General features: G+C 43.4%; 1 pseudogene; it reads right to left on the reverse strand.

Annotated features, from left to right (window-relative positions):
• Positions 1–25,218, reverse strand: part of LOC124509841 (potassium voltage-gated channel subfamily H member 1-like) — a 132,569-nt pseudogene extending 107,351 nt beyond the window's left edge.
• Positions 25,219–26,562: the final 1,344 nt, after the last annotated feature.

Below are 26,562 nucleotides of genomic sequence, written 5' to 3' on the forward strand. Positions count from 1 at the left end.
TGGACCTACTTTTTGGATCTAATCTGGCCCCTGCGGACACAAAGAAGAAGCTTCTTCTAGTCCGGACAGCTTCAGGGCAACAACCACTCTGAATCTGAAGCTGCTGGGTTATTGCAGAGGTCCTGTCCACATTGCTAACTGAAGCAGGCAGGATGTCCAGAGGGCCGGAGACAGAGGGCTGAATTTGGAGAAGCTGTCAACTGACCAAGTAAGTCAACAGTGGAGCAAGGCCTGGTTTGCTTCCCTACAAGAATCCCCAGCTGAGGAGAATTGAGACCCAGCAGGGAAGTAGTCATTTGTCTTCCTCAACCCTCCGGTAGCTCTTGTCTTATCTCCATGCCTCAGTGTCCAACCCCAACTCCGAATATGCAGCTGTTTGAGCTCATTAAGGATGCTCTGCTTATGAGGATGCAAGGGGGATGGTGCTGGTCACCAGCATAGACTCCTTGGAAAGGCATATGGTGAGTTCTCACTGAGGGGGATCAGTGAAAGATGCCCTTAACTGAAGGATCAATTCAAATTCAAATTCAATTCCAGTTACAACTCAAAGGAGAGCTCACTAGCCACTACTCTTCTTCTCAGCTAGTTGAATATCTCAACAGTGATTTCCAATAGAAAGTCCTCTCTATCCAGGACACAGATGAGTATTAAAAGAAGGGATAAATGGCCTCTCCTGCTGCCATCCCAAAGCAGTGGCCCTACCCTTTGTGTCTTCTGTTCCTATACGCAGTAAAATCTCAGCTTTCTGTGGATGAGGAAGGCAAGGAACAGAATAACCCTGTCTGCAGAGCAGGAATCCAGACCTTTATTTTAGCAAAAAAACCAGTTACAACTTTCACCCCACACCCGGTCTCTATCCCAGGCTCCCTCTGACCATCTGCCATCTCATGCTGAAGGAATATAAATCATCCTTGGGTTAACCTGAGCAGAATGTAATCAAGAGGGCAAGTTGGCTTGCGGCCAGAGGAGCAAGAGGAAGGCTGCATATCATGTACTCCAAAATCAAGCAGGAACAAAGTTTGAGCCATATATATATATTCTTAGATACTTAGTTTGTATTCTTAGTTTGAATCTCACGTCTAACATCCATGTAACCTAACCTCTCCCTGCCTCAGTTTCCTAAGAAATCATATGTAAAGGATTAAAGATGTCCACAATTCCTAGCAGTACCTGGCAATCTACATAAATTATTGTGAGGATTACAGTATTGCCAAATGGATCAGAGTACAGGTTTTGGGCTCAGAGGGACTCCAGGATGCTGGCTCCACGGACCTCATCCACTGTGAGGCCTTGGGAAAGTTCCCTAACCTCTCTGAGTTTTCACTGGCTCATCTACAAAATGGGGATAATGGGGCGCCTTGGGGGCTCAGTTGGTTAAGCGTCCGATTCTTGATCTCAGCTCAGGTCGTGATCTCACAGTTCGTGGGATCAAGTCCCTAGTTTGGCTGTGCGCTGACAGAGTGGAGCCTGCTTCGGATTTTCTCTCTCAAATAAATAAACATGTTTTAAAAATGGGGATAATAAAATCACTTTGTAGGGTTACCATAAGGCTAAAATGAGAATACATATGTAAAATGCCTGCACAGACTAGATGACAGTAAATGATGGCTATTACTATGATGGCTTGTCCCTTTAGAGAGGTGGACATGTCCCCAGTAAAGAGCTGTTGTGTAGCTACCTCAGGCAATCAGATGAATCCTTCAAAGGCCACTGATGCTCAAAATGCCAAAATACCAACATGTCTCCCTATGACCCCATTCCTCCTCCCACATCTCCTAGTACAGTGGGTGGCACACAGGCTTCCTTGTCACCCAAGTGAGAAATCCCGCAGTCCCCATCCACTCTTCCCTCTCCCCCCACAGCAAACCCACCATCTGTTGATTCTACTTCTTAAATGAGTCAACTCCATTTGCTTCTCTGCACGTGCCCTCCACTACGTCAGTTCAGGGCCCCATCAACCTGCCCCTGGATAGCATGTCTCCAACCTCATCTCGCTGCCCCAGCCATCCCCCTTCAGTCACTCCCCAAGCAGCAATGACAGCCATCTTTCTACAGTTCAAATACAACTGTGCCTCTCTCCTGCTTTAAACCCCTTTGCTGGCTCCCTGAAATAAAGCCCAAGTCCCTTAACGTGGCTTCCAGAGCCTGCCATGATCTGCCCAGGGCTTAGCTCCCTCCCGACCTCATCTCTCCCTGTGGCCCTTCTTGTTTTGTGTGCTCCAGCCATGCTGAAGGGGAAACACTGGCGATTCTACAAATGAATCATGCTCTCTCTCAACAGGGATGCTCTCTCTCTCTCAATACCGCATGAGTTTTCCCCTCTGCTTAGGACACTCCTTTGTCCCTTCTCCTCTCCAGTCTTTAGGCTTCAGCTTAGGTATCATTTCTTCCAGAAAGTCTTACTGACACTGGAACACTGAGTTGGATACCTCTTGCACTGTATGCAGGTATCTGCTCATTTGTGCATCTCCTCTAGTAGCCTGGGAGCCCCTTGAAGACAAAACCCATTTTTGTCATTGAAATACTCCAAGTGCCTAAGACAGCAGCTGGCACAAAACAGGCACTGAAATATTTGTTTGTAGGATAGATGCTAGCCAACCGACCTTGCTCTGAGGAGCAATCTCTCCCTGGTTGAAGGTAGCAGTGGCACTGAGCTTTCCGGTAGCTTAAGCCCACCCTGGGCACCAGAGGTATATGTCCAGCAAAAGCAACACACTTACCTAGAATAGCCACCACCTCATCATCCTGGATCACCTCCAGGGAGCCGGAGACCACGAAGCAGAGGCTGTCAACACTCTCTCCTGCATGGTAGATAAGGTCCCCTGGGGCGCAGTGCACTGTCTGAAACTCCATGGCCAGTGCCCGCAGGCAGCCATCACTGGCCAACCGGAAAGCAGGATGCTCCTTGAACACCTTGCGATTCAGGTGCACGCAGATGTCAGCTCTCATGTCCTTGGGGCAGATCTGCAGAACCTGGCCGGGCACAGGAACAAACAGAGTCAGGGTCCTCACTGTGGTCTCCATCCCATTGCCCCTCAGGACTCCAGGGGCAGAAGTAACCCCCACCGGGCTAGACTGCCCTCTTCAATGCACTGGTGGACAGGACAGCCACAGTCCCTATGCTCATGGAGCTTACATTCTTGTGGGAGAGATAAGCAGTGACCACAAAAATCCATGCTAAATGCTCAGAAGAAGGGCTGGAGAGTCAGGGCTAGGAGTACATGGGACTCTCTCTCTCTCTTTTTTTTCAAATTTAATTTTATTTATTTTAATTTTATTTAAAAACATTTTTTAATGTTTATTTATTTTTGAAAGAGAGAGACAGAGTGTGAGTGGGAGAGGGGCAGAGAGAGAGAGGGAGAAACAGAATCCAAGGCAGGCTCCAGGCTCTGAGCTGTCAGCACAGAGCCCGACACAGGGCTCGAACTCATAGACCGCGAGATCATGACCTGAGCCGAAGTCAGATACTTAACTGACTGAGCCACCCAGGCACCCCTATATGGGACTCTTTAGATCCATATTTGGGGAACATATTTTGGAGACAGAACTGACACTACCAGACTGAATATGGGTGTGGCTTAGAGAAATAAAGTAATAATCAGTGAGCACTTAATGCATGCCAGGCATTGCTAAGTGCTTTAAAGTCACTCATTCGTTTCATACTTATTTATTGAGCACTTATTATATGCCAAGAATCATTCTAGGCTCTGAGGATGTAGTGGTGAACAATACAGACAAAAATCCTTGCCCTTGTGTAACTTACCACCTGGTGAGAAGAGACAAATAATAACCAAATAAGTAAAATCCAGCAACGATGTTACATTTTTAAGTGTTACATGCACTTAGTAGCTAATTTAATCCTCACATAACCCTATGATGTGAGTGCCAAGTATTATATCATCATACAGACAAGGAAACTGAGGCACAGGGGAGATAAATAATCTCCCCAAAGTTACATAGTTGGAAAATGGCAGAGCTGGGCTCTCTAACTAGGTAGTCTGAGTCCACAGCCTAGTTTAGATACTAACCACTCCTTATATCGCGTAGCTGCCCAAACTAAATGCACTTGTAATTTGACTCTTAGCATCTATAAAGTCAAGACAAAAGGGGAACTATAAGAGGTCATATGGGTCTTCTCTTTCGAGAAAGGAAAAATTTTCAGCCTTTTCTAGGGGGAGAAATAGTTCCCTGGACCAAATTTTGTAAGTAACCACTGCATGGCTCCTTACATAGCAAGCATTAAGTAACACAATAGGATGCCTTCAAATGGACTTTTCCAGAAAAATTTAGGAATGTTCTTTTTTTTTTTTTTTCTTTAGGAGTGTTCTTAAAATAATCCTTTCTCCCATCCTAGCCTAGTGAACAAAGCTGGGGGCATAAAATCAAACACGTTCAGTGAAGACATTCCCTTGGGGTACCTGCACCCCTCCCTGCTTCCCTGCTTTCTCTGCACCCATGTGCCTCTGTGGCTGGCGCTCCCCTTGGAATCTGGAAATTTCTCAGCCTCCTTCAAAACTCTGTCCAAGTCTCACCATGCCCATGACAATTTTGCTCATACCCCATCCTGTCAGGTGCCCCTGCACTCTGCATGGAAGTGAGGCAGTGGACAGAGGAGGTCAAACAGTTGAAATCCCAGCTCCTTCCCCTCCAAGTGACCTAACTGCTCTACCCTTCAGTTTCTACCATAAAATGCATATTGGCTTGTGAGGATGAAATGAAATTACATCTACTGGTACATTTCCCCAGGGATAGTGCAGGACCCAGGAAGAGGGACTCCATACATGCTCTGTGCACCTCTTCCTTCTTGCTGTTGGGTGGCTGGATGCTGAGAAAGTAAGCAGGATATCTGAGACAGGGACAGAGCACAGACTGAGGCAGAGGAAAATTCAGACTGCCAAGGCTTAGAATGAACGCTTACTAAGTATTTCCCTCCTTGAGGCTCATTAAAAACAAGACTCCTGTTAAATGCAGATTTAATTTGGATCCTCTTTTCCCCAAGCAGAACACCAGGGAGTGAAGAACACTTGCATGTCATGTCAAAACTGTGCTCAGGAGTTCAAAGCCAAGATTTATTCTCCAGGTGACTTCACCTGTAAATATTTGGTTTCCCCTGGGCTGGGCTTTGCTGGCAGAGGCTGCAAGTGAAAGAGGCCTTGGAATGGAGACAATGTTTTATTCATGAGGACTGCTCCCAGAGCCACTGGAAAGCACGTGTGAGGAGGAGAGGGAGCCCAGGAGTAGAGAAATCCAGACAGTCATGGCCATCAGATATCTCCATCATTCTTCTGTTGGCTCTACACTGGACAGGTTAGAGGGGTCCTAAATACTCCTCTCTGAGCTAAATGCTTCTCAGCTGGAGACCCCTTCCTGGGCACCTTCCTTTCTGTTTGGTCCTTAGGACACACCATCCCTGCTGGTTCCTGAGGGCCTCAAAGGCCAATGGGAAATGTCGCCACGGAGGCTCATGGGACCTCCCCAGGCTGGACAGGACAGATACATGGTTGAGAGAACAGACTTTAAGGTCAGGCAGACCTGGATTCAATTCCTGACTTTAACATTTACTATTTGTGTGAACTTGAAGCAATACTTAGCTTCTTTTCCCAAGTCTTCATTTTTGAACATGAGTAAGGAATTCTGAAGATTCCATGAGCTGGTGTGTGGAAAGTCCCGGTACAATGCCTGACACACACAAGTGCTCAGTGCATGTGAGCTCGCGTTTCTGATTTTGTTACCACAGCAGAGCAACAGGTCAGCCTGAGAGAGCCTCTGAAGTCCAGAAGGTCATAGCCAAAGGGGCCTTAGAGGTTGGCCTTAGTATTAAAAGGCATCTAGTTTCATGTGTTACAGACATGGAAACTGAAGCTCAGAGGGACAGGCGACATGTTCACGGTCACCAGCTAATTACTGATCAAACTAGAGGAGCCCAGCACTGCCACCCTCCCACCCCCCACCCCCACATACCCCTAGACTTCTGTGGTCATCACTGACCATTCTGACTCAGGATGGAGGGGAGGGGAACCAGGGACAGGTTTGGGACCACAAAACTGGACCCCTCCCCAACAGTCCTCCACCAAAAGCCCCCGCCAGGAAGAAGGCGTACCCAGGCCAGGCTGGGCTCTGCAGTGAGTTGCCACAGTATTCCCTCTTCACCTAGAGCAGGACCTGCTGCAAATCCCAAAGCCTGCCAGGAAAGGGAGATGGCAGGGAGGGGCAGGGCAAATGCTGACTAGGCGCCATCTCCCATGGGTAGCCACCCAGCCCAGCCCTGCAGTCGGGTGGGGAAGGGCTTCTTTCCAGACAACCAGATTTACAAAGCCATCCTGGCCCCTGGGAAAGGAGCCCCAGGGCTGAGAGATCAAAGTTCCTTTCTGCTCCATCAGCTGCCAGGCACCCACAGAACCTACGTGCCTCGTTGAATGAGGCAAAAACAACAGGCGCAGTTAGGGCAGGTGGTTGGCAAATCCAGAGACTAAGACCCGCCCGGCTGATTCTCTGCCTAGGTGAGAAATGAGGGCAACTCCATCTGGACTCATCTTCTTATCCTTCTTCCCTCCAGTACAGTTTTAAATTAAAAAAAAAAAAAAGTAATAGTAGGAAAAGCTTCCAAGTCAGACAAAAATTGGATTCAAATTCTGACTTTGCCATTGTTAACTCTATGACCAGAGGCAGTTAACAAGACTAATTGGGCCTCTGTGTCCTCATCTCTTGGGTAGAAATAACAGTAGGTCCCTCCCAGAGTTGCTGTAGAGCATAACTGACGCATGAATGCAGGGCCAGGCACATGGAAACCGTGGTAAATACTTGTTTGTTTGTTTTTTTAATGTTTATTTATTTTTGAGAGAGAGAGAGAGACAGACAGAGCATGAGTGGGGGAGGGGCAGAGAGAGAGGGAGACAGAATCTGAAGCAGGCTCCAGGCTCTGAGCTGTCAGCACAGAGCCTGATGCAGGGCTCGAACTCACAAGCTGTGAGATTGTGACCTGAGCTGAAGTTGGACACTTAAGTGACTGAGCCACCCAGGCACCCTTCTTTTTTTTTTTTTCTTAAAGGTAGGATTCCCTCCCAGCACAGAGCCCAACATGGGACTTAAACTCATGACCCTGAGATCAAGGCCTGACCTGAGATCAAAAGTCGGATGCTTAGTCATCCGACTTAGGCTCAGGTTATGATCTCATGGTTCGTAGGTTTGAGCCCCACGTCAGGCTCTGTGCTGCCAGCTGAGAGCCTGGAGCCTGCTTCAGATTCTGTCTCCCTCTCTCTCTGCCCCTCTCCTGCTCATGCCCTGTCTCTCAAAAATGAATAAATGTTAAAAAAGATAATAAAAACAAACCAACAAAAAGAGTCGAATGCTTAACTAACTGCACTACCCGGGCGCCCCATTAAGTATCTGTTCTTAATGTGTGTTCAAGGCATGGTAGCTGGTGCCATGGTGGTATGCTTATTATGTTGCTGTTGTGATTATGGCAGATCTTCAACAAAACTGAACGATCATTCCTTTTAAGTTGGAATCCGTTCAATTGGGTTCAAGGTTTCCTTTCAAACAGTCAACTCTCAACTAACTATTCTAACGGAGGAAGAGCAGGAGCAAGGATAGCTGATCCAAAGCCAGTTGAATTTGGCTTTGAATGTGTTATATTTCTGCAACAGCATTATATTTCTGTTTTTCTTATTCTAACAATGAAAGGAATCAGAATTCCCCAAGCCCTTAGAGATTGGCAGTAAAAAGAGAAGTGTGGTTGAAAACACTGAGAAGCAGAGAAAAATGGACATAGGATTACATTTTTGCTTATAGAAAATATACACAGGAGATAATTCCTAAATGAATAGAAACCCACCGTACCTTTTCTGTATTCTTCCCAGCCACCAAATTTTCTTCACTTTATTGAAATACATCTAGAATCATGCAACTCATAGAGAAAAATAGGGATTTACTGCTGTTTCCATTTTCCAGATAGGAAAACAGATACTTTAGCCTTAGAGAGATGTCTGATGTTCTGCTCAAGCCAACGACGACTAAGGCGCAAGCCCTTTGTAAGTATTCCCCAGACTCATCTGATGAATAGGATCACCTGGGCACTTGTTAAAGATGCAGATTTCTCCTCAAACCTTCCCCTCCACCAAATTCTGATTTCATACATCTGGGATAGAGGCTGGGAATCTGTTTTTAATGACCACGAATCACAGGATTCTCATCAGAGCTGAGACTGCAGTGAGGCAGCAGTCTCGAGCTAAAAACTCAGTAATCAAGATAAATTATAGTTTAATACAATATCTCAAAAAATCAGAATTCATGCAAAAAAAATCCACGATGAAAAAAATATCAAAAATTTGAATAAAGATAGAATCAGTGGCAGTGCTGTGCCATCTCGGAGCCCGAGGCTAAAGGAAAAGTAGTCACAACGATTACCTCACTCTGGATGGCCCCGAGTCTTATCATCATATAGGTTAGACTTCCAGTTCCTCTCTTATCTAAGAGATACATGCTGTCTTTCTAGTTTCTTAAATAAAGCCTCCGAATCTCTTAATTGCTGGTCTTTGAGCAAAGCTGAGCTGGAAGCCATCAAAACCTCTGGAGGTAGGATGTGGGAACCCCAAACTACCCAAATGAATTCTGATGCACAGCCAGGTTAGAGAACCACTGCCCTAGGAGTGCCTCAGGTCTCTCTGGGAAAGCCAACACACAGGGCCTACCTGAGCTTGTCACCCTCCTTACCTTCTCTGTGTCGATGCCTCTGGACATGGACCAGGTAGACACGATATAATCCATGACTCGCTCACTCAAGCCCTTTGGCACCTGGTAGAGCTTCAGGAAGTCCCGAACACTGTTGAGCATCTCATGGTACCGGTTGGTGTTGGCGTACATCTGCTGGAAAATGGTCGTCACGTTCCCAAAGATGGTGGCATAGAGAAGTGCTGAAGCAGGAAGACAAGAGACAACACATGAGTGGTCCTTGAACCAGGACCCAAGAATGCTCAACTTGTCCAGAGTAGGCCAATGGCCAGAGCTGCCCCCCACCTAGGGCAGACTGTCCTGACCTTTGCAGAAGAGCCTCACAAAGTTTGAGCCATGCCTAAGGCCACCAGTCAAATATGTTATTCTGTATCAGCTCAATTCCTAACTTACTGGCAAGTAATCTTCTTCAAGCTCCTCTTGTGCCAAGTACTACGCTACCTGCCGAGGACAGGATGGTGAATGAAACATTTAGTCTTGGCTTTCACACAGGAAACAATGTAGTGCAAGGACAGACCCCGAATCCATCATCACAAACAAGTAAATAACAGCAAGTCTGCCAAGCGCAATGAAGGATGTTCTTTATAGCTTTGCTTCACACTTATTGTTAAGGCACATGTAAATATAATAATCCACTGTGATACGGCTCCTGGGGAAAATAGCACGGCTTTCACATGGCAAGAATAAAATCAGGTCTCCTCTGAGATACAAGTACATACCATGTGCTCCTACTGCTCCCGCTACATTGGTGTCAGGAAAGAGGACCATTACATCATCACCAAACCCCACCTTCTACCTCTAACTCCCATTTGCCCTTGAAGGCTGAGCTCAAGTGCCACCACTTCCAGGAAGCCTCCCCATGAAGGTGACCATGACTCCCCAGGCATATTTCTACACAGCTGGTAATAGTATATAAACCATTTTGTAACTATATGCTTCTTTCTTTCCTTGTGCCTGTATGGGTTGCTTGAAGGCTGGACCCATCTTTTTCTTGCTATTGTATCCCCGGGAGCTACCACTATGCCAGTACCCGATAAGTATCTGTCAAAATATTTTTTAAAACTTGATAAATACTTATTTGTGAAGTTCACACATGTTTTTGCTCTGCTTTTTTTTTAAAAAAAATTGAGTTATTGTTGACATATAATAAACTGGACATTTAAAGTATACAATCTGATAAGTTTTGACGTATGTATACACCCATAAAACCATCACCACAATCAAATTAGTGAACATTTCCATCACTTCCCAAAAAGTTGGGTCATGGACCTTTATAATCCTTCCCATTCCCAAATGATTGCTGATATTTTCTGTCACCATAAATTAGCTTGCATTCTCAAGAATTTTCTATAAACGTTATCATACAATATATACTCTTTTTAAACATTTTATTTAGATATAATTCATAACCCTAAAATACACCCACTTAAAGTATACAATTCAATGGCTGTTATTTACAGAGTTGTGCAATCACTGTATCTATGTTTAGAATATTTTCATCCGCCTCCCAAAGAAACGCCATACCCATTATCAGTCATTCCGCATTTCCCTCCCAATCCCCTAGCCCTAGACAACCAGTAATCTGCTTTCTGTTTGTATAGATTTGCCTACTCTGGACCTCTCAAATAAATTAAATCATACAAGATATGAACTTATGTGGCTGGTTCCTTTCATTTAACACAGTGTTTACAAGGTTCATCCATGTTGCAAGATGTATTGGTACTTCATTCCTTTTTATTGTTGAATAAATAATCTTCAAGGATATTGACAAGCCATATTTCATTTATCCATTCATCAGTTCATGGGCATCCAGGTCATTCACTTTTTGGCTATTATAAATAATGCTGTTATGAACACTCATGTACAAGTTTCTGCATGAACATATTTTCAATTCTCTTGGGCATATAGCTAGGGGTGGAATTGCTGGGTTACCTGGTAACTATGTTTAACATTTTGAGGAACTCTTTTCCCTGCTGCACTGTGTTCCATTTCCAACAGCAGTGTATGAGAGTTCCAAATGTCTTGTTTTGCTTTGTTAGAAAGAGAGAACAGGAGCGGGGGGGAGAGGCGCAAAAGGAGAAAGAGAATCTTAAGCAGCCTCCAGGGGCCCATCATGGTGCTTGATCCCATGACCCTAGGATCATGACCTGAGCTGAAATCAACAGTTGAACGTTTAAGTGACTGAGCCACCCAGGTGCCCCATGCGTCTTTTTGATTACTGCCATCCTAGTGAGTGAGAATTGCTATCTCATTGTAGTTTTCATGTCCATTTCCCTGATGGCTAATGACCTGAGCATCTTTTCATATGGTTACTGGTCATTCTTATCTGCTCTTTAAAGAAAATGTCCACTTAAATCTTGCCTGTTTCTCAGTTGGGTTGTTTGTCTTTTTATTATTGAGTTGTAAGTGTTCTTTATATATTTTGGATACAAATCCTTTATCAGATATATGATTTGCAAGTATTTTCTCACACGATGTGGGTTGTCTTTTCATTTTCTTGATGGCATTGTTTGCAGCATAAAAGTATTTAGTTTTGACGTAGTCCATTTTGTCTATATTTTTCTTTTGTACTATTTTTTTTACTAGTTTCATACACTCTGCATAATTATCTTGAGATTCATCCATATTGTTCATTATGAATACCTTATTCCTCTTTGTAAGAAAAAAACCAGTTTATTTTTAAATAATTATAAATTCACAGAAAGCTGTAAACATACAGTACAGAGAGATCTTGTATAGCCCTCACCCAGTTTCCCCACTGGTGACATCTCATGGAATTAGAGCACAATGTCAAAACCAGAAGATTTACACTGCCATGAAGTATGCATAGAATTCTGTGTCATTTTATCACACGTGCCAGTTCATGTAACTAGAACCACACAGAATACAAAAACTGTGCCATCACTGCAGAGACCTCTCTTGTGCTCCCCCTTTATACTCACTCTCTCTGGCAACCACTAATCTCTTCTCCTTTTTTATAATTCTGCCATTTCAAAAACACTATATAAATGGAATCACGTATGTGGCCTTTTGACATTGGCCTTTTACACTTAGCAAAATGCCCTTGAGATGTATCCATGTTGTTGCATGTATCAATGGTTCCTTCCATTTTATTGATGCATGCCATCCCATTGCATGGAGGGGCCACAATAATTTCTTTCAAATGATCTTACTCAGGCTTAGCCAAAAACTAAGAGAGGGAAGAGTAAGAGAGAAAGGCATGGATATGGATGTTAGGGAAGGAAATTTTCAGTTAGTCCACCAGTGCCAGATACGGTTGCCTAAGAAACTGAGGACCAAGTTCCACCTGAAAAGACACAAATGAGGATGGGAAAGAGTGCTGCCAGCTCTAGAAATGTACCAGGGAGTGATACCAATCTGAACAAAAGAAGCTTGATAAAAGCAAAAGTAGTCAAAACCTGAATAATGCAGACACAGCCTTTGTAAGCTCATAAATAACCTCAGACACAACAGGGTCAGGTCTCCTGCTTCCTGCCTCCTGCATCACCAAGTGTGCTCAAAACCGGCCTCCCTGGGCTAGCTGCCTTGTTCCCAGTGAGTCTGACTCTAACTCAATAAGCCTGTATGGCAGTCCTGGCTCAGCTCTGTTTTCTGGTCCACAATAAACCAAAGGTCATGCATGAAGAGTAAAAGGTGCCTTTCTCGAGATGGCTGCTAGAAAATTAATTTAATTTTGAGCTTAAAAATATAGTTACACCAAATCAATACAGTAAGAATAGCTCTCTTGTCCATGATTTGAGAACAAGGCGCAGGTCTGAGACAACGGCATATGCTGGTCAATTAAGGCAGCAATGCCACATCTATCATTTACAGCCCAGGGCTGCTCTCGTGCCAGTCTGCTTCTGAGACATTCTAGAAGGTTGAAGGTCCTCAGGAGGGCCTTATTCAATTATTATTACTATCAGAAACATCATTACTATTAAAAATGGATAATTCTGCTCTCAATGCCCCTTCTCTAATTTTGTATGAAGTGAGGTTATACATTTTTCATGCACACATTTTATTTATTAATATCTCTCTATAAAGCATTATGCCTTACATACTCACAGCCTAACTGGGAAAGATGATGTGTAAGTCCAGATTTCATTTGAATAGATATTTGATTGTGATGTGGGAAGAGAAGGAGATTGGAACGTCCCTGCATAACAGAACCCCCCAGCTCTGAGGATTCCCTGGATGACTCTAAATGTGAAACAGGTGGGCCCCTCCATGGTGGGAAAGACCTTTCCCAGTCCCAAAGCAAAATGCTGATTTGGGTAAGAGCAGTTTTCTTTCTTTCTTTGAGCAGGTTTTTTTTTTTTTTAAGTTTATTTATTTTGAGAGCGAGAGCATGTGTGTGTGTGAGCAGGGGAGGGGCACAGAGAGAGGGACAGAGAGAATCCCAAGCCAACTCCATGCTGTCAGCACTGAGCCCAACTCGGGGCTCAATCTCACAAACCATGAGATCATGACTTGAGCTGAAATCAAGAGTCAGACACTTAACCAACTGAGCCACCCAGGCACGCTATCTTTGAGCAGTTTACAGTTAACACTGTATCATAGCAAGAGCCCTGGGTCCCACCCAAAGAAATAAAAACAGTATTCTCTGGCCCTTAATTACAACTTGCTGGCAAAAATTTTTGTTTCCCTTTTCAAATTTTCATGTTTATTTTTGTATCCATACACATACATATAGGCTAAAGAGTTAAGTGGCCAAAACATCTTTTAAAATCTTTACTCCCCTAGACCTTCTTTCTTTTCACCCACTTTCCTATTCTGCAGACACACCCATTTTTCCATTGTGTTAGCTGGTTTTTTGCTGCTGAGGTTCATTGTTGAATGTCATTCTCAAATCACCATGTCCTGATATTTCAGTTTTAGGAATTATCCACTGTCCTCTGAGAATTTATCTCCTTACCTGTACTCCCCTCCCATCTCACATTCCTTTCCCATACCTCTTCCCATGGCCCCATCCTCCAACAGAGTTATATCATCATCTTGGTTCCATAATTATCTGTGCTGATATTATTGTAACTAGATGAATGATATTCACAGCAAAGCCATGTAGTATACTCAGGTTACTTTTCCTTTTCTACAGTTTTTTCCTTTTCCCTGTAGCTAATGATATTTTCATCTGCTTCATTTACCTATCTCTAATTTGACTCCAAATTCTACCACAGACAAAGTCTCTTCTTAATATATGAAAATATATTAGTCAGCCTATTAATTTCATTTCCATAAAGAAATCTCTCCTGGGGGCACCTGGGTGGCTCAGTAGGTTAAATGTCTGACTCTTGGTTTTGGCTCAGGTCATGATCTCACGGTTCATGAGTGTGAGCCCTACATTGGGCTTTGCACTGTCAGTGCACAGCCTGCCTAGGATTCTCTCTCTCTGACCCTCCCATGCTCTCTCTCAAAATAAATAAATAAACTTAGGGGAAAAAAGAAGCTAAAAAAATTCTCTTCTGGAGGCTTCTGAACTGTTCCATCACCAGCCGTGGGTGTCTCTGCCCTAAGCATTCTAGAAGTGGTTTCACTTATTTGGGTTAGGTCCCCTGATTCCTGTATCTCAGATCTTCCACCCTCTTGGTTTACTCACTTTTGTTCGTAGAAGGCATCCTTTAATAGTGTTCTGAGAAAGGTATATGGGAGCAAAAATTTTGAGCCCTAATGTTTACTCTTACACTCAAAACCTGAGCTGGGTGTAGAATTCTAGATGAGAAATCATTTCTCTCATTTCTTGATGGAAGCATCTCTCCCTTGTCTTCTCTTTCTGTTGAGAAGTCAAAAGCATTCAGATCCTTTATCCTTCATACTGAACCTGTTTTTTCTGACAAGAAACTATTTTTCCACCATGTTTTGAAAATTCATAATGCTGTGCCTTTTGCTGATTGTTGGCTCAGGTCTCATCCATTGTGCTAGGTTTTTAATCTGGAAACTTAAGGCCTTCATTTCAACGAAATTTTCTTGGGTTACTTCACTTCCTTCCTCTCTCTTTCCTTCTTTCCTTCTTTCTTTCTTTCTTTCTTTCTTTCTTTCTTTCTTTCTTTTTTTTCTTTCCTTCCTTCCTTCCTTCCTTCCTTCCTTCCTTCCTAGACCTGCCTCCAACAGATCAAACTGAAAGAAAAGAAGAAGAGAGGAGAGGAGAAAAAAGGAGAGAAAGGGAGGGAGAAGAGAGGAGGGGAGGGGAGAGGGGAGGGCAAAGGAGGGGAGGGGAAGGGAAGGGAAGGGCAAAGAAAAAAGTAAACATGGAGGGTGGTGACAGTGGTGGATGGGGTGACAGAAGGATAAGCATAATAAGGACAATTTTTATTTCTAGTCAGTTTTTTTTAATCACTTAAAATAAAATCCTTCACAGTTTCTCAAAAGCCAAGGGAGAAGGAAAATTGAGAGACCGTTCTATTTTATGAACCCAAGACGGAGGGAAACCCTAGTTAGAAGCAACAAATTAAGGGCAATGGAAAAGGAAGTAAAGTAGGTAGTTCAATCTCGAGGATCTTCAGTGGAACAGAAAGAGACACTGCAGGAGTGAGTTTAGAAATAAGAAGTGTGTTTAACAGGTCTCAGGTCCTCAGTTCCTGGTTATTCTTTGTTTATGCTTAACCTATTCTCTAGCTCCCAGGTCTCCTTAGCACCCCCCCACCCCACCCCATCTAGAGCCACTAGCCACACCGCTTCCCCATCTCTCATCTCTGTGTCTTTGGGATGTCTACTCCAGGTTCTTGAAGCAGAGGCAGGACCTCATCTGCCTGCTAACAAAGGGGAGTGACGATGTGAAGACCCCACCTGTGTATCAGCAGGGCGTCCCTGGCATTCTGGGTGGCTGGCCTCTGCAGAGCTATTAGAATGTCACCCACATACTTTTAATAAGCAGTGGGTTAAACAGACTTGTGGGCTTCTCTAGGAAATTGGTCATTACTCACAAAATTACTCCTGTTGGAAAATGCACTTCAACTTCTAATAAACTTGCAGAGCATAATTTACTCCTAAATTCAAAAAGCCTAAAAAAGAAATTAAAAAAAAAAAACTACTTCAGCAGGTATATCAAACCTTAGAGTTAAAGGACTAATGTCTTTTTTCTTTTTTTAATAATTTAGCAATTATTGCTTTCTGTTGATAGTTTATGGGTTTATCCAAACTAACTTTGTTCATACAGGATTCCAAATGATATATTAAAACAGAATTTAAAGAAGACTCTACTCTCATACCCATTCTTGTTTCTATACTCTTGATTCTCCGCAGAAGGTCATTAGGCCTTTGTTAGCTCTTATCACATTGCCACTCCATCTGGCAATGATGGGAACATAGTGGTCATGGAAGATGAATTGATATGGATACAGCTACGACATCTCTGACATCTTTCTTCTCCCCTTTTATGCCAAATACAGGAAAAGACTAAAAGAGCATGGGCTAAATGAATACACAGAGGGAATAAGTATTGATGCAAGAGACAAATCAGGTAAAAACATCATAATTGAATAAAAATGGAGGTAGGCTTACAAAGTCATATTGGTAAAAGATTCTCTTGGTCTCATCTTTTTTTTGGTCTAGTTTTATTGAGATATAACTGACATGTAACATTTATTAGTTTAAGGTGTATAATAATGATTTGATTTATGTACATATTGAAAAATATGACAGTAAGTTTAGTTATATAGTTAATAGTTTAGTTACATAATTAATTGGGTTATTTCCCTGATGGTTTCTTCCTCTTCATTTTCTACTCTTTCTTCCCAGATCTCCTGTTAATCAGATGCTGGGCCCCTAGATTAATCTAATTTTCTTATTTTTCTCTCTGGTTTCCTATCACTTTATGGGAGACTTCTTCAATTTTTATCTCCTATTCCTTTTATTTAATTTTCATTTACTATCATACTTTTCATTTCCATCAGTTTCTGGTTCTTTAAATGTTGCTTTTAAACAGCAATTCTGTTCTGTTTCATTGACATTAATATCTTATTTTCTGAGGATATCAACAATAGATATAGTTTTAAGTTTTCTTATCCCTGTTTGGTCTTTGTTTCCTCATTTATTTATGTTTGCCTGCCTTTCATATTAGAAATATATGGTAATCTTAGATGCCTGCTCATATTTTAGAGGAGGAGTTAAAAAAAATGATCAAGAGCCTTTATGTGTATGAGTGGGGTTCAACAGTGACAATTCATGATAGGGTGACCTGGCTGGAGTTTGTATTGAAGAATCCATGGTGCCATCAACGTTAGGATTGTCCTTTTGCACTTTTCTGAGTTCCTAGAGAAGTCCTCAATCTCTTGTCTGGAGAATGCTCGCAGCATGTAGCAAACAAGTAGGGAGGTTGAAAGTCTCAGCATTCAGTATATAAACTTCCCCCTAAGCCCTGCTGTCCTGTGGTACCTCTGCCTTCCTATGTCCCTGGTGTCTCCCAGCCCAGAGACTCTCTTTCAAGAATACACAAGGCTTCTGTGAGTGGAGGAGGGGTAGTAACCCAGCTTCATAGAAGGATATATTGGGGTCTAAATACTTCCTAAACAAACTTTCAACCAGCCCTATTCTTAACCCTCCTTCACTCTCACTTCTAATGGCACTTATTGCCACTAATGCCTGAGCTTTTGGGGCAGCTCTGCTGTAAAACAAATTATTGTTTAGATATCCCCTCTGTCACCTTAGGGTTCATCTCTCTTTGGTCTGCCAAGTCAATAACTGCTTTCTAGCTTTCAAATTTTTGTTATCCTACTCTAGGGCTCTTTATGCTTATGGATTCCAAGCCCTAAAAAGACCTTTCCTTTGTTGTTTCTTTAGAGGGGTTTCAGGAGTGATCAGATAGATGTAAATGTGTGTGCTCAGTTAGCCATGTTTACTGACAATAATACTAATGGTTTGCAAAGGCAATTAGGAATTGCTGGCTTTGGCACAAAGGGACCCCTACAAATTTGAAAAATAGTTTCCAAATCTTCAAAGCCAGCAATTCAAGAGCTCAAAGCAATGTGGTAATCATAAAAAACAACACTACCTAAAGAAGGGTACCATCACTATTTGGCAGATAAGGAAAGGGAAGTCCAAAATCAGAGAAACAGCATGCAGGGAGGTCAGAACTCAGGGTCTCTCTGACTCCAATGCCATACTCCACTAAATCACCTACTTCCAAGTTTCAGTGTGTGTCCTAATAACTGCAGGGCATTTTATACAGTTCTGAACCCTTGACTCTTCTTGATTTAGTAGGTCTTGGGTGGTCCCTAGAGAATGTATATGTCTAACAAGTTTCCAGGTGATACTGTTACTGCTGGGAACTTTGAAAAGCACAGTACTATGATTTTCTATCCTCTTGTGCGATTCAGGTTTCATTTCAGAATATGGTGTCAAACTCTGTGGACATAAATGTTGGTTTTGATTTGTTCTTCATGATCAAGGCTGGTTACATTATTCACCAATTTCTTTTTTTAGAGTAGGTTTAGACAGACCAAAAGGAAAGAGTTGCTTATCTATAAAAAGCCCACTTCCAGAAAATGGATTATAACATTCTCTCTTTCTTTTTCCTCCCTCCCTCCTTCCTTCTCTCCACCCCTTTTCCTCTTCAACTCTACTCCTACCCTGGCTATCCCACCACCCCCAGATCTCATAGATGCCAACAGGAAAAAACCAAGGAAGCAGAAGCCCTTTCCAATCCCTGCTTTTTAAACCAGATAGTGCCTCAAATTCAATATCCATTAAGACTATGTCTTACTGCGTATTTTAATGAGACTTAATTTCTCCATTTTTTTTGAAGAAAATGACTCTTGTTATATGAATTTCTGTTAGAATAAAACCACCAGTCTTATGATCCTTAATTCCCCCATTAGCCAGCCATCTGATTAGGATGAGCCACTCATTAAATCATATAGCTGCACTGGTGGGTTGGGGGTAAAAAATCATTAACACACACAACACTGGCACTGGGAGCTCAAAGCAGTCCACAGATATCCTTTCACTTCTAAGACAGTAATGAGAAACAGCAAGTAGAACTGAAAAAAAGGCAGAGAAGAGCTCACAAATGGAATCTCCTGGCTTTCTTTGTTAGGAACAGCCCAGCAAATTATGACAGGTGAACCCAGTGACTTCGGCACCGACAATATTATCTGATAAAGGCAGAAGATGGGGTCTTCTGAGTTATACCCTCTTGGGTTCAAATTCCAGCTCAGCGACTTAGAGCTGTGTGGCCCAAAGCAAACTACTTTACTTCTTTTTCCCTCCATTTCCACCAGCCTGACAAAAGACATAACACCTGCTCACTTCCCTGGGTTATCCGGGGGAACGAGACACTGGGGGAAAGCACCCAGAGTACTGAGTTGGAACAAAGAGATCTTCAATGTTATCGTCTCTTTCAGTTATTGTCCTGGAGTCAAATGTCAAAACGCACACATCAGACAGCATTTTGTTAGGATGGTAACCTGGAACATTAGTCTGAATGGGCACTATTATCTTTTAATTGCATAGATGGACTCAAAATTTATCATTAGAGGAAAATACTGGAGTCCAGAAAGAGATGATTTAAATCAAGCTCATCATGCAAAAACAGAGGCCTTCAAAGGAATCTCAAAAATCCCTCAATGCCAAGAGCTTTGACACATCATCTGAAATACTATTGATTCTGAATGAAGCTATTCAGAGATCGGGAAGGAATGAAGAACCGTAAGTGTGCAGGAAGGCAGAGGGGGGTAGGGAGGAAGGCCTGGGAACCAGACTGAAGTCCTCATTCCATATCATCTGGCCCACATGACAGCAACACATCTAATTTTGTTCATGTAGTATTTTTGGTCTTTGCTGCTGTTATTGCTTTTGCTTATTCTAATGTGATAATGATGAGTGGGTGTGAGGATAATGTTTATATTGGCATGGTAACTGGCAACTAAGTTTAAAAATCTTATTTCCTGTGATTTGAAATCCATAGCTATGAATCTATCTCATTGTCTGGGAAGAAATGAGTAGTAACAATGGGAAGATAAAAAAGAAACTGTTATGCTAGCAGATCAACCTGGTGTAGGAGAAACCTGTACTCTGAAGACAAAAAGCCGCAATTTGGAGACCTGGTTCCACTACCAACCTTAGGGTAATCATTCCTCCTCTTTAAATATCTTCATATAGAATGGAGTTAATAATTGCCTTATAGTTTACTTTTTAACAAGTGGGATAATATATAGAAAATGCTTATCACAGTACCTGGTACATATCAAATGCTCAACAGATAATAACAATAATTAATAGTAGGGACGGTTAAGGACCATCTCCAGAGTCCATCATTTCCTGGAAACATTCCTCCATTAACTTAATTATCTGATGCCTTCGTTCAACAAACAAGTATTAACTGAATACTCAGGAGTGTCATGTGCTGTGCTGGGGAAGCAACATGGGTATAGTGAAAATAACTTGGTCTCTGAAGAGTAAGAACCCTACTGACTCTGCCACTGGTCAGGGAGCAAGAATTCCTATCCCTTTCATGGTCCTTCGAGCTGGACCAAGAATCAAATTGACTTGAGACAGATTGACAGGAGAAAATCAAATTTAAAAGCATGCATACAGAGAATCCACACAGACATGGCAATTTCAAAGACAGTCAGGCAAAATGAGGTATAGATGTCATCTTGAACTATGGAGAAGGGGGGCAGGGGTCTGGGACTCCAGAGGAAAGCTCCTTCACAGGGAGATAAGGAGAGCAGATAATTGATAATTTGATGTTTCTCCTGCCATATAGATGGATCACTCAGATAAAATTTATTTCTACTAATACCCCTTATTCTTCTGAGAAAGACCCCCAATTTAGATTCTCCTATGCAGTTAAGAGAAGAGCGAAAGCTTCTCTTGAGCCCACAGGGTGTTGATTGTCTTCTTATGCTCAAAATAATATTCAGCCAAAGTGGCTCATATTGGGGTGGCTTGCCCTTGGCCTTGACACCACCAATTCGAGTCATAAGAGCCTCAGGTCCCTTATTCATGAAAGAGAGCATAATCTCCACCCTTCAGATTTCTGTGAAGATTCAGGGAATTAACACAACAAATGCCAACCACAATGCTGGCATGGGGCGGGGGGGGGGGGGGGGGGGGGGGGAATCCAAAATAAATCTTAGTTTTCTTTCTTCACCCACCCAGTGTTAACATCCCTCCATTCATCACCCCTGGACTCTGGTCCCCTCAGCTCTTGGCTTTCAGTGGCTCCATCCTGCTGTGATATGTAGGCTTGTGCCATTCTTTAAACAGAATACTTTCTGGAGTGCAGGAATTGTGGTGGTCACTTCAGGGACATCTTCCTCTGCATTCAGTGGGTGCTCAGAAATTGGTATTGGCTAACTATTGAAGAAAACTGTCCCAAAGAGGAGAGTTCCCTCAGGTTCAATAGTGCAAGGTTTATGGTGTCGGTGGGCCTTTTCTACACCCTACAGCCATTTCCTTGACACCAACTGGGTGTCCTACAATTCAACTCCATTCTGAGACTATCTATGGGAGGCAGCATCAGATTCCACAGGCAAAGGGCTCAGCCCCACAAGACTGGCCCCACTTAAGATGTCATTTGCAAGCCAGATTGCTACATGTACTTCGGACAATGGTTCCCATGAACCCCTCCTTGGGTTCGACTAATTTGCTAAAGCAGCTGACAGAACTCAGGAAATCTGTTCACTCACTAGATTACTGGTTCAACAGCCAGATGAAGAGATACACAGGGCAAGACCCTGAACAAAGGAGCGTCTGTCCTCCTGGAGTTTGGGGCCTGGCATGGTATTTGGAAGTGTTCTGGTTCACCAACCTGGAAGCTCTCCAAATCCTCTCCTTTTGGGTTCTTATGGAAGCTTCATTACATAGGCAAGATTGATTAAATCATAGGCCATTGGTGAATGAACTCCATCCCCTCTCCCCTCCCAGGAAGGGCCTGGGGGATGGGTAACACAAGGGAGGGGGTCAAAGTTCCATCCCTCTAATCACCTGATTAGCTCCCCAGGCAACCAACCCAGATCCTTAAGTGCTTCCAAAAGTCACTTCATTAACATAACAAGGGACACCTTTATTGCTGTCAGCACAGAAATTCCAAGGATTTTAGGAGCTCTGTGCCAGAAACAGGGAGGAACACCAAATATGTACTTACTATTATAAATCACACAATATAATATACTATTGTAATATCACACAAAGGCTTCACAAAGTGTGGTCTCAAACCACAAGGATCACATGCTTGGGCGGCTGGTAGAAATGCAAATTCTCATGCCCCCTCCAGATCTACTGGATCAAAATCTTTGGGGGTGACAGCCAGGAATTTGTATCTTTTCAAACTCTCCGGGTGATTCTGAGGCATCTTAAAGTTTGAGAAATGCTGCTTTATACCACAGGGATCCTCAATGCTCCACTCCAAGAGGGAGGCTGGTTGGAGGGGGGAAAAATACTGGGCCATATTGAGGAAGCAGGATGAGGCCATGGAGGCAGCTGAACTTACCCCACGAGAAAGAGCAATGGCAGTGAAGCCAGGAGAGAATGAGGGAATAATCCCACAGTTTAGTGGTAACATGACACGTGGGACATTGATGCAAAGGACTAATCGGCTCTGAATGTCCTACCAACTCCACGTCCTCATTCCTTCTCAAGCCAGACAGCTATTCCTCTGAGCACAGAAAGATTCCCTGAAACCAGGGAATATAAAACCCTCATACATTCCCTACTTTATAACAAGAAAAGCCTGAAAACTCTCACTTAATATCTTGCTAAGAATAGCACAAACTCCTCTACCACGCTGAAACTCTGCTGTGTTGGTGAATGTCACTTAACAAGCAAAATTCTTACAGGAGAGAGAGAAGGTTATTTTCAGCTACTTCTCATCTGTCGAATGAAACAACGGCTCCCACTCCACGGTAACCCATTAACCAAGCAGTCTGTACCACCTCATTGCAACCAGTGTTTTAATAGCGCCACAGATAAAAGCACAGCAATTTCCACAGCAATTACTTCTGCAAACGAATCAAGAAGGTCAGACACAGGTTGGAAAGGTCTCCAAATAATTTGCTACTTGTACTTGTTTTGTGCTTGCTGAGTTCTTGATTGCAAAGAGACAACCGCTTAGTTAGTTACACCTGGCTAACAAGGCAGGCTGGCCTGCAGGTTTGCAAACCCACTGTTTTGCTTTACTTGATAACGAGAGCCCTAAGTTTCTATTTCTCCAATATGAGTCATCAAAGAGAATCTAATTAACAAAGCCATTTAATATAACACATAATTTTTAAAGCCATTTAGACAAGTGTGTGTTAACCTTAACTGGGCTCATTTTCCAATAGTACTTATGTCTACACCTAAAGTTATAAGCTCACAGAAAGCTCAAACTTTCTCTTCTACATCTCAAAACAACTACCTAAAAGAAAATTTTTCAAAAGGCCCTACAATCACCATGGTGAATCAAAATGGAACAGTGCAATGACTGCACAAAATGTCTTTTAAAGAACTGCCTCTTCCAATAGTAGTAATAGAAAGAGATTAAAATCCCTTTCTCCATTGTTGACAAGTCTGGTCTTGGTACTTCTAGCATCTGGTGATTTTCCTCACTGGAAACCAGCCGTGATCTTGGTTGTTCAAAGTCAGAGCTGGAATTATTTGGTTGCTAAGTGACACTGTGGGGTCACAGCGCCTCTCTCCACATTGCCTCCAAAGTAATAATTACCCCAAATGGTCATCCCTTACCCAGCTTTCTACCACACAGAATGCCAAGGAGTAGAGAGAGTTGTAAACTCTCATATCGGACAGGGCTATCCTTTCCTGAGTCAGTGGTCCTAATCTTGACTCTGCAGTCTCATAGCCGTAACACACGTGATTCCACCCCTTTGTGCACAGGAGGCTCAAATATTTACTTAATAAAGAAATACTAAGAGTCATAATAACAACCGGTACGTGCACAGCTTTTATGATGTGTAAATCACTGTTCTAATCATTTTGCACACATAATTTATCTTAATGGCAGATACTATTATTATCTGCATTTTACAGATGAATCTGAGTCAAGAATGTTTAAGTGATTTGCCCAAAGTCACACAGCTGGTAAGTGGCAGATGAAGGATTCACACGCAGGCAGGCTGGCTTGGGAACCCGCCCTGCCACGGCACCAGACGCCTCTCTTAAACAAACGTTGACTGTGTGGACATACGGCTCCAGTGCCCCAACTATACTGACTCATTTAAATCTCTTCACAGCCCTATGAGGAAGGGCTATGGTTAGCCGTATTTGCAGACGGGCCACAGAGAGGTTGAGTAACTTGGCCAAGGTCACACAGCTAGTAAGTATGGAGCTGGATTCAAACTCAGACAATCTGGGTTACAAAGTCCATGCCCTGAACATTTATACCAGGTTTCTCAGCCTCGGCATCATTGGTATTTGGGGCCAGCTAATTCTTTGCTGTGGAAAATTGTCCTTTTTTTACATTAAGATTTTATTTGCAAACCTTCTTTGTTGTACAGAAAGTAAAAATGCTGTTACAGTCTTCATGTAACTGTCAGTGGCCAGCCACAATGACCCATGCTACAGCAAGAGTCTTACACAAAGACCCAACAGTGCTCACAGTTTTGTTGGAGCAAAGTCTCCAAGCTTGATGGTGGATTTTGAAGAGGAACCAAAAGGAGGAAGGCAGAACGTGACAGGGACTATCCTTTGGCTCTCTGGGTGGGTGGGTGTCCTGTGGCTGGTATCACAGCCACCCTTTTATTATTATCATTTAAACAGCTACCAGTGAGCAGTCCAACCAATACCGAACAGTTTTTTTCCCTGCAGGTCGTTTGGGTCTTCATCATCTTCTCCTTCATCGTCAGTTTCTCTTCTCCTCTCTTACCTTTCCCGCTTTCTTACCCTTCTTCCTCCTCCTCCTCATCACCTTGTCCATCACGTCCAAAGTCTTCTTCCTCCCCACTCACTTCATCTTTATCGTCACCCCTTTTCCACCCTCCTCTTCCTCATCACCCTCTTGGCCATCACATCACACTCCTCCTCCTCACCATCCTTGTCCTCATCTTCCCCTTTGCCCTGATCCCCTTCCTGCACAGCATCCACCTGGGCTTCTGAGCCAGGGGCTTCTTCATCCTCTTGGCCATAGCCATGCAGGTAGGTCAGCTGGGGGAGATAGTCTCTCCCTAGTCATTCAGACTAGTAACCCCAGTTAAACAGATGCGCACTTTTCAGGCAGTCCCGCTTTTTCAGAGGTTCCACAGTGCTGATATTTTGCCGTGTATTGCCACTGTGGTCCAGATGTGTGGGATTTGAAAGGTTTTCTGCTAACTTGTCCAGACCTCCAAAGACGCTATTGTCACTAAGCTCAAGCTTTTTCCATTTAAGTATCTGTTGGAGATCTGAAACTGAAATCAAGCCTGCGTTTATGACACTGAGCAAGTCTAAGTTCACAAATTCAGTTGTTCAGCCTCAGTTTCCCACCATTTGATCTGCCATTGTCGGGGACAAGTTTTCCAACAGCTGCGGGAGTCTGATTCCTCATCTCCATTGGAGCCTCCTCTTCGCGTCCATGGTTCCCTGCTCCCCACTCTTCACACTTTGCTTTCCGCGGCGGGGTGACAGGCGTCCAGGCCTGCGTGGGGAGGACCGTCGGACGGTCAGGGGCGGCGGGCAGGCCAGCGGAGCCCGGGGAACCCAGCGACTCCGGCGAGCAGAGAAACCGCGGAGGGAAGAGGGCGGGAGAGCAGCGCTGGTCTCACTACCGCCCCCCCCCCCGCCACGGGCTGCACTGCTCTTGGAGACGGGTGGTGGCGGGCTTGCCTTGGCCTCGTGCTGCTGCTGCCTTTCTTTGAATAAAAAAAACCTACCAAATGAGGGAGTCAGACAAGAAACAAGACTGCATGGATGCGGAAGTCCCTCTGATCTCCAAGAAATGACTATGATTATGAATTATGATTATGGAATTAGATAGAAAAATTGAAATGGATGATAATACACCAGGTCTATTCGTGATGATAAAAACTTGGCCTTTCTCATCTTCTTAGAGACAGAAAGACAATTTTTCCAGCCTAATGGTGACATCCATAATTGACTTTGAGGACTTCTTAGAAGCCCAGATATCTGTCTCCCGCAAAGATTTTGATCAGGTAGAAATCATTTTTCTGCCATAACCCACACCACGAATTCCTGCTGCTTCCCTCCCAGTAAATCTGACACATCATAGCAGTCAGAGCTTTGGACTCACACTGACTACAGGATTAAATGCCAGCTCTGCTACTTACTTGCTGAGTGAATTTGAGCTAAGCGCTTGATCTCTCTGAGCTCCACTTTCCCCATCTGTACAAAAAGGGGATAAGACCACCCTTGGTGAGGATTAAACGTGATGATGTATATGAAGTGCTCCATGTGGTACCTGCTCAACACATGTCAGTTATTGCTATATTTTTATTATTCAAGATCCAACTCAAAACAGACATAACTCTTCCAGAAGCCTCCCATAACCATCACATCTAACCGGCCTCCCCTTCTGTTCCCCAATGTAAGTCATGTGTGAAATCAACAATCCTCATGTGGGCCCTGCCTACCTCCAACCATCGTGACCATGATTCTCTTTTTTTAATGTTTAGTTTTGAGAGAGAGAGAGAGAGAAAGAGAGAGACAGAGAGACAGAGAGAGAGAGAGAGAGAGCACAAGCAGGGGAGGGGCAGAGAGAGAGAGGGAGACACAGAATGTGAAGCAGGCTCCAGGCTCTAAGCTGTCAGCACGGAGCCCAACACCAGGGTCAAACCCACAAACCGCGAGATCATGACCCGAGCTGAAGTCGTCCGTTTAATCGACTGAACCACCCAGGCACCCCATGACCATGATTCTCAATCAGGAGGCATATTAGAATCATCAAAAGAGCTTTTTTAAAAA

This window comes from Lynx rufus, unplaced genomic scaffold (assembly GCF_022079265.1).
Source record: "Lynx rufus isolate CCGP_SWC_20201006 ecotype Redwood Valley unplaced genomic scaffold, mLynRuf1.p SCAF_15, whole genome shotgun sequence".
Classification (NCBI taxonomy): Eukaryota; Metazoa; Chordata; class Mammalia; order Carnivora; family Felidae; genus Lynx; species Lynx rufus.